This window comes from Haemaphysalis longicornis, unplaced genomic scaffold, assembly GCF_048455015.1.
Source record: "Haemaphysalis longicornis isolate Haplotype H1 unplaced genomic scaffold, Haemaphysalis longicornis Haplotype H1 scaffold_4, whole genome shotgun sequence".
Lineage (NCBI taxonomy): Eukaryota > Metazoa > Arthropoda > Arachnida > Ixodida > Ixodidae > Haemaphysalis > Haemaphysalis longicornis.
The window spans coordinates 41,605,745-41,620,584 of NW_027526361.1; positions in this window are offsets into that span (position 1 = coordinate 41,605,745).

The window sequence follows — 14,840 nt, forward strand, 5'->3', positions numbered from 1 at the left end:
CACCCCTCGCAGCGAAAACTACGACGACCTCTTTGATGCACATGACGACGATTACTAGCACCACAACTATGCAAATAAACAATGGTACTGATACTTAACTATGTGTCCGGCGATGCCACCAACAACAGCTTCGCCATTGAAGTCTTGCGCACGAGCGCAAGCTTCCCTGATTTTTTTTTATGTGAGACTGTTAATATTTCCCGTGGAAGATGTCTTGTCAGCAACGCATTTGTCATCAGCAGTGAAGTTGACTTTAAAGGAGCCGGTGCCTAACAGTCGGGATTTTTCACGTTGAGTTTGTGTGTCGCAGTCGAGTCTTGCGGCCGTAAATAGGTCACATAAGTAAGTCCAGGAGACCCCTGCCTAAATACTACACATGCGGCCAGCTTCCTTTCCAGCCGCCAAAACAACCCAAACACAACAAGAAATCCAGACACGTTGGGTTTGTCGAGGTGCATTTGTGATGATCTGCGGTTGGAAAGACTGTTTGCGCACTATCCCACAATTCACATTCGGGAGTTTCAGCAGATTTATTGTGTGGCTTTCGGGTGCCACTTTCTGAAGCCGGGCGAAAGCAACCACAGCTTTCGCAAACAGGTGTTTGTTGTCGTGCTGTGCTACTGTGCCTCGCGATTCCTGAAAAGCACTCGCACTGTCACCGCATGTTATTACATGACATCATAACATGTTTTACTTTTCTGAAACACCATTTCGGCTTCTTCGTACTTGAATCGGCTAGGTTGCCGCTGGACTGTACTGGAGGGCGATTAAGCACCAACCACATGGAGCGACTTGGGGCGCGACGCGACTAGCGACGAACTACTTTTCGCCGCGCACCAAGTCGCTCATCGAATCGCTCGGTTCTGGGCCGCCAGAAACAGTCGCTCGCCTCCCGGAAGTGGCCTCAGCGACTAGCCAATAGGAGAGCCCCTACGTAAGCACGCAACCTCCGGTTTTGAAAGAGAACGGGGGGAAGATTTTGCAAATCCACGCAGACGACGTACGTTTGCGGTGCAGCGGCAAAGAAAGCTTTGCGTGGCAAAGCTTGTGTACACGCTGAAGCAGAAGCAAGAAGGCTCCCGCTCACACTGGGTGAGACCCGTGTGGGAAAAACGACGTCAAGAAAGCGAATTCTTCACGGCGTTCATGTTGGAGCCGAGAAACGAGGCGCAGAAGGAAAAGCGTGCGCTATCGCTAACCCAAACCAGTTTTAAAGATGCAATGAAGTGCAAAAAGCAAGGTAGAAAGGCGTAATACTTTTTAGTCATGCTTTTTATGACAAATGAACAAAAAAATGTTTGCAAACATCCAGAGTACCAATTCGCGTTACTATGCGCAGTGCGGAAACATTGAAATCGCCATCCTCAGTCGCATGCTCAGTCGCTCGAGCCGTCGCTGTCATGTGGTTGATGTGGTTGCCTAGGCGAGCGACTTCGGTTCGGCGACTGCGGATCCTAGTCGCGTCGCTCGTCGCGTCGCTGGAAAAATCGCTCCATGTGGTTAGCGCTTTAGATTGGCATGATTCCACAGGCTGCCGAAACATCACTTGTGAAAGGCCGCCTGGAGCATCCCTATCGTCTTATCAAGGTTTCATTAAATACTGAAGCTGCCTCAGGAACGGCAACGTTTACTCTCAGTCTCCGCCATGACCGGGTGTCACAATGACCGGCGGAGTCTACGTTCTCGCTCCAGTATGTCCCAATTCGAGTGCTTACATGGCGTTAGCGATATCCGGCAGCACTCTCCAGCGATAGGCTTATTCAAAATAAGGCATACACTGCTCGCCATGGACTAGCCGCCCTCGGAGGCCCAGGTTCATGCTGCACCATTCTTCGCTTTGAACGATCGTTCATGGCCTCTCACCCCCAAGTTCCGCAGTTCCCAGAGCCGCAATCTAGAATTCTTAGCTTTTTCTTTAGACATGGTTCGTTTTTGTCCTTAGGAGCCCTAACTGAAGGGCGAAAACAAGTCAGCGGAGTCTGCAATGGCTTCGTGGTGTACGTATCCCAGAGCCCAACATTGAGCTACAAACCCGGAGCTTTGGAGGAGGAAACAGCGTCGCCGGCAGTAGCTTGGCAGCACACACAACGGCCCAACGCACGCTGCGCGTGCGCGCGGCAGACAGCACGCGGTGCGACGGTCCCCTTGCAAGGGGCAGGGTCTCTGCAGGCCCCCTCGTCGGCACCGGCACCCCGGGGGCCACCGCTGCCCCCCTGGCGGCCGCGCAACATTCCGCTCGTTTGCCGCTGCTCACACTGGCCGCGGCGGCCAGCGGTGAACGATTTATGGCCGCGTTTTTTCCACCCCATACGTTCTCGGCAGCGGCCTCGCCTTGGCGAAAAAGCCTTCCTCCCGGGACGGCCGCCTTTCCGTCCTCCGCTGAGCTGCCTCCTCCCCCGCTGGCCGACTGCCACCTCTCGCATCTTTCTTTTCTTTCCTGCCTCTTCCCATCTCATTCGACGAAACCCCAAACGTTACTTCTCCCACTTTAACCGCATCCCGTGGTTCGGCCCCGTGTGCTGAGGAAAGGAGGGGAAACTGTGGCGCAGAGTGCCTTCTCCCGAACAGAGGGCCCGCTCGCCGCTTATGGCCCTTCAGTACATATATTTCTGCCGCTACTCGTCAATCGCCACCGTGCGCGACTCTCGTTTCCCGAGAACCACCGGAGGGAGTCGTCGTGCCAAATGCCTCGCGCCCCGTTTCGCGCATGGGCAGTCGGAGGTAGCGGCGAGTGTGAAAAAGGTCCGGACGGCGTGCACCGCGGGAGAACGCCTCTTCCAGGGAAAACGGGCCGGACGGCGCAGTTGTTCGCGTCTCACGCTGCGACGACGCCAGCCTTTCGCGGCTTTCGTCGTTATGTGAACGGATACGGCGACTGCCGTCCTTTGCCACGCTTCTCAAGCCATGAAGAACCCAGCAGTGTGTTCGCGTGCTGCGTGGTGCAATGCTTTCGCTTCGAAAGAGTCGCTTCTTGCTCCCTGCGGACGAAGAAACAAAAACTCCAAGCGCCACCGCCACATGGCTTGCAGAAACGAGACTGCCGGTGGGAGCTTTTTATGGGGCATGCAGGAAACACGCTGTGTCAGTGTGACACGCGTGTTAGGAAGTGCAGCCGATGTCGTTTTTTTCCCTTTCCCTCTTTCCGTACGCAGGGTGTACCGTGAGTTACGTGCAGGGCCCGACTCCGAGAGGCAGGTCGTGGCAAATCTGAAGAGGTTCATTCACGCTCTTCGCCAAGCGGCTACAACGGGCGTATGGTAGCTTGGTTTCCCATAGACGCCTACTATTTCAAGGCATTGTTACACCACGCGTCGACATCGAAAATTATTCTTCTCCGTGTTTTTGCTCTTATCGACAATGAGCTTTTTTACGCCCCGATCAGTACGTCAGCAATACTTCCTTCAACAATCCCGATTCAAACTTACTTCTTTTTTTTTTTCTCGTAGCTATCATGATTCATGCACAATTTTCTGAACTCTTCAGGCCTCACTTTGCAAAAATTATTCCGAATAACTCTAAAGTCTGTAGCTTATAAAACCGATTATTACGTCCCATCTGTTGCTGACTCAGTACGCAGGTGTTGTTGCTTATGTCTGTCTCGAGCATCGCCATCGTATACCTACTGCCCCTGTGATTTAGTGCACGGAACTTCCCGAGCTAACTATTTCCCCGGACACACGGGGGGAACCAGGCCAGCACGTGAGACCGTACACCCCCTGCGAGTCGGCGACTTGGTTGCGCGCTGCCGGACTCCGCTGCTGTACACGACGCGCCGCGGAGTCAATCGTGAAGCAAACGGGACAGGTGGGAAAAGGGCGTCTCGGCACGGCGTGCGCGCGACAGATTGAAGAATGGGACAACCAACCTACCGGAGGCCGCGTGCTTCGTCTAGCAGCCCCGCAATCATGCTGAGCCCACTCAGCCCAGTGCCAGCGCCTTCCCGGGAATTCGGGCCGATATATGGCTCCGAAAACTTCGCTCCTGCGAAAGTGCTAGAAAGTACTCGGTCTTCTTTCTTCGTTTCTCTTCATCGAAACGAACGATGTCCGAGATAGCTGAGTCGGCCGGCGCGGATCCTGCGGAGAGAAAAAAGACAGAAACCGACAATGCCGCCGCGCCGACAGCTCGCTAAGAAGTCGGCTTTCGTGAAGAATTTTCCGCCCTCTCTGTTTCTCTCCAGTTTCGGAGATCGTAAGTCACGGCTCTGGCAGCTTGCACGTCGGTATCTTTTTCCTCAAGCCTCTGGAAGGTTCGGTTTCTTTTTTTGTTTTTTATGCGTTTAAATAAGTTTTCTTCTTTCAAGCTGCGTGCATCAGATTATTTGGCCTCTCGTGGGTGCCACCATCTTTCAAAGTGGCTGCTCTTCAGGGGCAGGGCCATCGACAGGAGGCGGTTTCCACTCAGTATCGCATTCCTGGTTGCACAATTCAATTATGTGCGAGCCGGGTTCGAAAATGACAAAATGAAATGTGCGCTACAAACTCTGCCATTGTAGCGGACGCTTGTTTTAATTTATTTTGGGGAAAAAGTTTTTCGGAACACTTAAGTCTGCTTACGTGCTTTGAAGGCGAAAGTCTTGTGATAATTATCAGTATCAGTCTTCTTTACCGTTACAATGTAATTACTTTTGGCGCAAATTACTTCGACAGACTGCTTTCTGCTACAACGTGCCTGTGTTTTCTTCGCGTTCGCTTCTCCCGTCATCTCCTGCCTTCTCTCAATTGTCCTTTCCTAAGCAGACTGCTAACACACGCCACAACTTCACCACGATTACAGTTCTGAGCGGCTGGCATCCCCAGGATTGAGGGACACGCGCCGCGGAAACCTGACTGCGCCCCTCTCCCGGCGCTTCGCCCGTCCGGGGCGTAACTGAATGGGGCAGAAAAAAGAAACGGCCGCCGTTTAATAACGAAGACAGCTAGAAAAATCGACTCCGGGATATCCGTAGCATGGCTCTAGCGGCATGCCGTGGCAAAATATTGGGCTTGTACGACTAACTCACGAGGTTCCCGGGCAGTCTAAAATTTTTCTGCTGCGGCCTATGAGAACAGGCTGGATTTCAGGTCGTTCCGCACTAGTTAACACAAAATTGTGGCGCTCAGAAAACAGATAGAAAAAACGACTCCCGGGTTTGAGTACTTCAGGTTGTGGGCTGCAAACCTGTTATTGTAGATTTTTTGCAACGTTGTTTGTGTAGGTTCCCTGCAACACTTTTCATGCCCGGGGTGAGGCGTATCGCCACAAACTTCGAAAAACTGACGCTACGTGGCGCCCCCGTCCCCCTCCTTTTTCCTGGAAGGAGTGGAGAGGAGGACCGTCTCCACCCAACACAACACTCGCCTCTCCTCAGCGGAACCAGGGAGGGTTCCCATCTGTTGTCGCTGAGAGTAACAAAGAGGCAGTCGGTAGTGTGCACGAGGACGAACAAGGCCTGCTCCTCTGGTTTATCCCAAGGAGGTGGGGGAGATAATTGCTGCCACTGAAAAGGTTTGGCTGACTTGACTGTCCCCCCTCCTCATTTTTAGATTGCGCAGAGCAAACAAAGCGTGCTCCCCTGGTTTTTTCGCTCGGGGTGAGGGGGGGGGGGGGAAGACTTTCCAGCACAAGAACTGTGCCTGAAGGACCTACGACGTGTCCACACGCGCTACTGTGTACAGTTTTTACTTCTTCGTTTTCTTTCTTTTTTCTGAGGTGGCAAATAACGCTATGTTAGTACGGTGTCAAATGTGAAAATAAGTTATCCGCACGGTTTCCTGCAGTGATGCGTTAAATGGTGTAAAACGTATATGTTTGCGCGCAGGTATGCCATTTTGTCTTTTTTTACATACGGATTAGTATGAATGTATTTGTAATCTGTTTAGCGTTTTCTCTTCTTTTGCTGTATTGTGTTTTTCTTATGTATACAGGTAATCATGCCGTCCTTGTTACTGTATATATCTATTCCCACACATGCCTAAGGCCTGGCGCTCAGGCTGGAAGTATGAAATAAATAGTAAATAAATAAAAATAAAGCACTATCTTCAAGTTTCTGAGACTGAAATTATGGCGCAAGGGGGGTTGCCAAGAGCTGAACGAGCGCCGCTTTTTTAACGCTATTATATCGAAGCGGCGTCCGTTTTATCAAAAATCGTTTTCTCGAATGCCGGTTTATAGATTCACCAATGTTCGTTGGTTTTTTTCATTTAAATTGTTATTTTATTCAATTTATGTACCATTCATCCCAATGCTATTTAAACGCTTTTTACCAGAGGGAATATATTAATTAGAGGTGTGTTCAAGTTTAATTAATTGTTTTTCATCCTTTTGAAAAATTCCCAGTATATTGCCGTAGTTTCGCAGTTTTTTTCCCGCAGCTTTTTGTTCAATATTTGTTGCCTTTAAGCTTTGCGAATTTTCTCATTCTTGTGTGCGCTCTAGAGAATGTGTTTGATATTTTGTTAATTGTAAATATTAAAATTGTGGCCGCGCTCCACTGCTTCCAAGGCGCTTCCATCAGAACAGCACCAGCTAAAAACTGATATGCGTTAAAAACGGTTATAAAAAGTATAAACGACGCCGTAAGAAGCATGCATATACGTGAAAAAGTCAATGGCGCTTAACCGAAATGGAAGCAATTATACATTTACAGCACACTGTTACAGTTAAAGTGTCGTGAATTATACGAACGCAATGGTAGTGCTGCACCTGAAATTAACCCCAATGTTGAGCATTGATGTTTGGGATTCCAAGTTACTACTATTTAGACGCCTATGAACGGCCCTAGGACATTTCGATGTACTGGAACATTTCAATGCGGGATGTTACGGTGCAAGCATTCCGGTGCACCGACATTTTCGTACGCCAACTTTTCTGCGAACGGATTTGTGTGCTTATTTGTGTGAAACTTTCGGCAACTTATTATTTGCGTAGGTATTAGGTTATGGATGACTGTCTACGCACTGATTGCATCGTTTGTGTTTATGCTTTGAAAGTTTTCGGTCAGAATTTGAGATTTTTTAGAGCTTTATTTAATAACTCCTTTAGGCAATACCAATTATTATGTATCTTATTTTTTTCTAGGGGCGCGGGCGAGGGTTAAGAAAGTCACAAAAAGAGCAGCTTCTTGCCGCCTTGTGTGGCGCCTTGCATCTGCGCAAAAAGAGATATTTAACGATGTTACGGCACATATAATGTTACACTGACGTCGAAAGGGACAAATTATGCAGCTCTTAAAGCTTTATGCTGTCGTTCATGAAACTTTGTGTAAATGAGCTGAAGAAACGGTTTTCATTAAGACTTGTAACAAATAAAACTTGCTCAAACGTAGGCACTTCCAAAAAAAGACGTCTATTGCTAAGCTTGCGCACCAAGCTTCTGAACTGTGCCTTTTCTGTGCACCCTTCGGTGTCACACACAATAATTGCAGCTCTTTTTCCTAGGTGTAAATTCCGAGGACACCTAAGCACTTTTTTATGATACAGTGATTGAGAAAGCATTAGTGTCCAGTTGCCGAACGTGCACTCTCAATCGTCCTTTTTTCTTTCCTGTCTGTCTATCTGTCCGTCTGTCACTCGATTCAGCCGCTGGGCCAAACATGAAACAATGCTGGAACAAGGAGTATATATAGGCAAAACCGTCCCAAGCTACTGAACCTGGCGGAGTGCATATATTTCTACGTGTCAATATTGTTCAGAAGAAAAACTTGGCCGCGTATCTGCTCGCTTCGCTGCAAATGTCGTCGAAAGGCGATAGTCTTCTGCAGCCCCTGCCGTCTCATACATTCTCCTCCCCCCTCTCTCACTCCTCGCGCGTCTGACGCGATGGAGGGTAGCTAAATTAAATCCACTTTTCCCGCGCTGCAGAGCTCGCACGCCATCTGTTGGAACCTTTGCTACTGTTCGGCTTAGGGTTGCGCTCGAGCTCGAGGCTCGGGCGCCAGCTTCTTTTCGTATTTTTTGGTCAAACCATTGTTTTAACGCCTCTTTTTTAAATTGCTATCGTGAAAACCAAGGCCATGTCTATGCTTATTTAAAAGAACGCGCGTAATCCCGGTTATGTGCTTACATTTTGCCTCAAATGTACCTGGGGTTTCCTTCGCGCCATATTATTGGGACATGTATGACAAATCTTGGCAGTTTTAGAAGTTTGGAACGGTTTTGCGTATATAAGCGTCTTGTTTAATAATATTTATAACTTTTGAACCGGTGGCTGAATCGGTGCCGTCCACCGGGCGGGCGCCCTAACATCTGCGCTTCATGCTCGCCAAATAAAGATATATCAATCAATCAATCGCGTTTAAGTAGCCCAAGAAAGACTATCGTCTTTAAAAAAGCATTAGGCATAATTGAGGCAAAACATTAGTGCATAACTGGCCGCAGCAGCGTTCTTTTATTCAAAAATAGACGTGCGATTGGTTTTAATAAAAATGCGGTAAAAGACGGTGTCAAAAACAGGCCAGATAAAAGTAAATATAATAAAAGAAAGATGTCTCCTCAAGAGTGAGAGAGAGAAACCTTTATTTGGGGCAAGGCTGGCCCTAGGCCTGTTGGGGGAATAGGATCAAAGGAATGGGTAAGGAAGGGGAGCAGACCGGCCGTTCTATACAGCTCGTGCTAGACCGCTTGTGACTGCGAATACAGCAGGAGGAGGAGGAACAACTTTATTAAAATCACCGGCAGCTAGGACGTGGACGCTACGTCGCGGAGACCTGCCTGGTGCCCGGGCCTACTCACGCTTCCCAGGTGGGGTTGCGTTTTCGGGCCGCTGGCGTGCCAGGGCAGCCTTCGCCTGCTGGACGGCCTGGATTTGTGCACTGCAGTCTTTAGCGTTCATGGCTTCTGTGATATCAGAGGGCATAGTTCCTTGCGCAGCCTCAGCAGGCTGTGTCCTGCAGTTCCAGAGTATATGGCTGAGTGTCGCACGCGCACTGTCACATACACGGCACATTTCACTTTCGTATACACCGGGGCACAGATGTTTTGCAAGCACTGGGGTAAGGAGCGATTCGGTCTGTAATTGTCTGTAGAGAACTGCTTCTTCCCGATTTAGATTTGGGTGAGGTGGCGGACGTCGTCTTCGGGTCTGCCGGTACCACTCCAAGATTTCCCCGTATGTGGTGAGGGGGTCGGGCATCTCTACGTCGCCGGACGGGTCCGGTGAGGAGGCCAGACTCGTGGACGCCGCGCGTCTGGTGAGCTCGCGCGCGGCGGAGTCGGCCTCCTCGTTCCGGTTCGTCAGTCCGCCGCGGAGGCGCAAGGGACCTACGTGGGCGGGGAACCATCGGAGTGCCACCGGCAGCCCGTTGGTACGCGCACTGCACAGCACTTTCACAGTGTTTGGGTTCACTTGGTTGGTTGCGTATGCCAGCATTGCCGACTTGGAGTCACTTAGTACCGTGGTTGTTTGCGGGTCCACGATGGCCAAGGCTATAGCCATCTCTTCGGCTTGCTTCACATTCTGCGCCTTGAAGCTGCTAGCTGACTTTACTGCACCGTCCGTGGCCGCCATCGCCACGGCAACGTAGGTATTGGGTCTTCCCGGATAGGCCGCCACGTCCACGTAGGAAGCGCCAGTGTCTGCGGCGTACGTAGATGTGAGGGCCCTGGCCCGAGCGAGCCGTCTTTCTTTGTTGTGTTCCGAGTGCATATGCTTGGGCAGCGGGTGCACGTACAGTCTCTCGAGCGTGCCCTTAGGCAGGTAGGCTGCGTGGTCAGACTGGAGCTGCCTTGGTTGCTGCTGTGGGCGCAAGCCCAGGCGCTGTAGGATGTAACGGCCTGTCCGAGTGGTGGTCAGCCTCTCGAGTTGTGCTGTTTGCTGTGCTTCGGCAATCTCCTCTAGGGTGTTGTGTACCCCTAGTTCTAGGAGCTTGTCTGTGCGAGTACAAGCATATAGCCCCAGGGCTGCCTTGTATGCTTTGTGGATGAGCGCCGCAATCTTCCTTCGCTCGGCGTCTTGCCAGTTGTGGAAGGCCGCGACGTACGCAATGTGACTGACGACGAACGATTGAACCAGGCGCAGAAGGTTTGCTTCTTTCATTCCGTCGTGGCGGTTGGAGATTTTGCGTATGAGTCGAATGGCCGCCAATCTTGTGAAGGATGGGAGTGCCCACGGAGTGAGGGTCTATGGCTATCGCGGGATCGTTGGTGGGGGCAGAGAAATTTCTATAGCGAGTTAATTTGGGGCAAAACCAAATGAGGTGGTGCAGATCAGCTTTGGTTAGGGAGTGGCACTTGTTCACGAATACCTCAGCAGCTCTTGGAAGCGTAGGTAGAGAAGCCAGGAACCCAGGCGGGGTGAGGTTTTTTTTTGAGGCGCTGTTCCAAGAACAATTGAAAGAAAAGGTCCCAACAGGTGGCGCGCGAACCAAGAAAACGAGGGAAAAATGAATCTAATTCATCAAACTTCAATTGCATTAATTATGGGGCAGGCAGGGGGAGAAGAACAGCGTGAGGGGGAGAGGGGAGGATGTTACGAGGCGGGGGCGGCCGAAGGCTATGGTATACATTTGCAGCAAAGCAACCAGATACGCAGCCAATTTCTTATCTTCTCCTCGTGACTATGACTCGGCACATACCCGGGGAACGTACTGTAAATAAAAATACTACTTACAGTACGGTAGCATACCCCATTTCAGGTAGTATGACGGACAGGGCGTTTCACGTAAGAGCGCTAGTCCAAGAATATTGTTCACTGATCATGTCGCACACTAGCCGGTGGTTGGGGCGGGGAGTATTAAAATATTTTAGTGTACGTCTAAAAGAAAAGAAGAACCTACCCGCAATCAGTAGCACCTTTCTCTTCTTGAGCAAAGCTGCCTCAGGGGCTAGCGCGTGCAAGTCGATCCAGCACGTGCTCTTTTCAGAAGCGTTCTCGTCGGGCCGGCGTGCGTCTTTTTTAGCTTTGGAGGCACCGGAAAGCCCGTTGAGCGGACGCGTCCCACGCAATAGAAAACATTCATAACGTGTTTTTCTTTTACTTGCCGAAGACTTGCATATGCTCATCTGCTTGTTTTGGCACTGTCGCGTTAATTGCGTATTTCTTTGTTTTCCGTTACTCATAATGTTAGTATACTTGCACCTCAACCTTAACGCAAAGTAGGTAAGGGTTGAGGCATTTGATTTTTGGTTTTTTATGAACCCCGAAATAATAGATTATGATCTTGCTCTACCGCTTGTGCTTTGCAACAATAACGCAAAATGTTTTTGTGCTGCAAATTATTTGTCAATGCAGATATTAGCATAGGAAAAATAATTTTCCTGAATTCGGGTGTGAATGTTCGCGCGTAGAAATTAAAAGCGAGCAGAAAAAGAAAAGCTCGTTTCGTTTAATTGCATGCGTCTTCAAAAGACGCCCACATATCAGACACCTGATTAATTCTAATGTACGAATCAATGTACCAACGCAATTTGTGCAAGTTGTTCAACAGCAAAAAAAAAAAAAAAAGTTGGGGTTGTGCCAAGTGCGAACAAGTATCATGCAAGCGGAAGGAAATAAAAATGCCCTGTGACAAATTGAACAGATGACCCCTTAATGTCGAAAAGGCGACCCATGGGACCTGAAAGGCTTTCGGAACCGACGTCCCCCAACAACACGTTTCATTCCGTGAAATAGCCAGGACACCGGGCTGGTCGAGCGGCGCGGTGAGCAGACGATGCGTCCGTAGCAGACGACAAGACGACACTGGCAAAAGTTAACTCATTAGCGACGCTGCAGTTGACCCGAGCCTGCTCGATACGTACTAACGCACATTGTTTCACAAGTCGAAAGAAAATTGTACCCGGGTCTTTCCTTCGAGTGAGAAATGCGGCACGAGCGCCACGAAAAAAGCAGGCGCCCGAGCGGGGCGAGGCTGCGAGCCCTCCCCGTCCACACGGGTAGGGTGCCTCGATGCGCGCCCGCAGAGCGGGGGCGCATCGAGGCACCAACCGCAGCCCATGCGGGGTCGTTTTGTGAGGGCTCCCCTCTTGTTTTTTTTTTTTTCCTTCCTGGTTCGGCGAATTACAAAGGCGAAAAGCTGGCCTGTTTGGGAAACCGTCGCGAGCGGCTAGACCCTGTGTGAAGGCCCTGCTTCTCGCACCGCGGGGGAGAGAACAAGAGAGAAGGAATTGTGTCTTCAGGTCGCGACGCCACGTGGTGTCAGTTTTTCGAAACTCGACGCCGTGTCCCGAAATCCTGGCCATGGGAGTGCCCCTGTCCTACCCACGTGCCGCTTGGTTCACGAGTCTCGTGTCATACACTATTCTACGTTTGTTCCGCCGCTGCCAACATGCGAAGGATAGCGTGGTATTTTTTTAGAGTCCGTTGGAGCACATCCCAGAACAATATAGAGTCTTAGCAGTCAATGAAATAATGGGCGTCCTCGATTATTAGCACCGGATCGTTCGCGGACTGCGCGAGATGCGATCTAGCGCTCGATTTTTCCATGTACTCCTACGAGGTTTCCAGTCCGAATGCAGACCTCGGTAGGCCCACGGATTGTCCAGGACTGGTAAATAGAGGATGCCAATACTGAATTGTTTCTGGAGCATCACAAAGTCTACAGTTAGCAGAAGCAAAAATTTTCCTACTGCGCAGCCATGTTTCCACGGACAAGGTTTCGTATGTAGCTTTAAAAAGAAAGATTTTTTACATCGTGAAAGAGGCTACAAACTAGCTTAATTAACACCCCACATTGTGTCGTATACCTTGTAGCTCCCTGCGATGTTGTGCCTTATGACCAGTTTTTTTCTGTTGGCTCTACGCAGTTTATGTAAAACGCGCTTGTTGAACAGACACGCTGAGCCGATCGATGGTATCGTCCAAGTGGCACTTTAGTCAAATGATATTAAGCTAAAAGGCTACCATGACCAAAATGATTTGAGACTTGATTGAGACCAGTGTGTATCACTGTCCCCTTAATAGCGCGAGTTGTCAGTGTTTTGTTCGTAAATTCCAGATTACCCACTTCACCCTGTATATTAACCACCAATATTTGTACATAGTTCTTGCATGATGTTTGTATATTTGAATTAAATACCATAAAAGAAAAACAAAAGAAAGTAGGGTGGTGGTAACACACTCGGCTCCTACTGTAAACACCCAGGTTCAAAACATACATTAATGCAATTGTGTTTTTCTTAATAATTCTTTACAGCGACGGCCATTTTCGGAATCAGACAGCAAGAACGACGACGTTATTGCTTAGAATGAAGCACTTAAGGCTTTCGCCTTAAAAAAAAACAACAAAAAAAAAAAAACTCCGAGGCGAACAGCAGCTACTGGTGTTTAACTGCGCATTCCATTCTGGAGGACAAAGACAGCAACAAACACATACAATAAAAGGTTTGTATTTTGGCGCTGGTTCCAACACCGGATTTTACGCTTCCTTAAAATGTCCTGAAATGATTTGACCTGTGCGCATTCGTGTCTCTCCGACGCGACTGCTGTGAAAGGCAAGCGTCTCATTTCGTATGACCAGAGAAACGGGCATTTCCTCAACACACGACTGCGCAAACGTTAACCACCGAAAGCAATTACGTACATAATAGAGTACTTAGTAACTGATTCGGGAAAGTGACTGAGGCAAAGCTTTTACCTTGCTAATTCCGCTTTTCTTGAGCAAATTTGGGTGCGTAATTCAGGCCTCAGTGCCTGTGTTTGTGCGTGCTCGTGTGCTGGTGTATATTTGCCCGTGCATCGTGTATATTTCTTCTCTAGTAAGCTGTAATCATCGCGAGCTGCGGGATGCTATGTTTTTTCGGGATGTTCTGCAGCGGACGCTTAAATAGGATACATCACCCCCTACAGTATACGATTTCTGCCAGTGATGAAGAACTGTTCCGTGCCATACGACCTTTTCGTGCTGATCGGATTGTTTAACCTATGGAAGTGTCGCATGATTGCCCGCAATGTGGAGGAACCTCGTGGAACTAAGTCACTTTTTCGCAAACAACGTGCGCTTGTGTACAGCGTCTATGCGGCGCAATCGCAGCCGCCGGACTGGTTGCATCTTCTTGAGGCATGTGTATGCCTGCCGGACTTTTAAAATATGTGTCAGTGAACGTACTGTTATGTCTCCCATGCAATAAAGGAAAAAGCTGTGGTTACAGGGGTTTCGTGCTCATCTTGCATCCCGGAGGACCCTGGTTCAAATCCCGGCCAGCGCAAAACTTGCTTATTTTTTTAAATTAAGTTATTTACTTTGTTTGTATGAACAGCCCTGAGCAATGTGGCACCATTTTGAGCATTCATTACCGCGTTTTTATATTCTTTGAGATTTCGTCCACTTTGTGTACCATCCGTCGCGCATGATGTGGGCCATGGACGCAGAATTTTGGATCAACGTAGTTAACTATTACTTTCGCATTAGCACTGCGCGGCTTTCACGCCGTATGCCGTGCGTGCCAAAAAAACAAAACGTAAACGTCTGCAACGTTTCACTAAGTGTCACTGACACGCGACAGATCTCCGGCATTATGGCATGAGAATGTTTTCGATGAGAACTCGAGCGAGAGAGGGAAAAACTTTATTGTTAAATGTACTTGAAAGGGCGCGATGGCCGGTGGCATGAGCCTGGCGTCGACAGCGGTGGCTCTGTTCACCAGGGAGATTTGGATCCCCGGATCCGAGCTATACCCAGTGCCCCCTCTCCCTGCTCGTCACACCCTATGCAGGAAAGGGAGTGGAATACGGTGGCTAGAGCACCGCATGAAGGGCAGTTGGGGGAGTGACGATTCACGCGCACACCGCCTTTTCAGAAAGGCATATAGGGCATAGAAAGGCTGCCACCTGTAATGGAAAACAGTTAATTTGAGCGCCTGTCGCTAATATATCGGGCTACAACTAAAGCAGTGGCACAACACGTGTACATTAGCTTTCCTTTA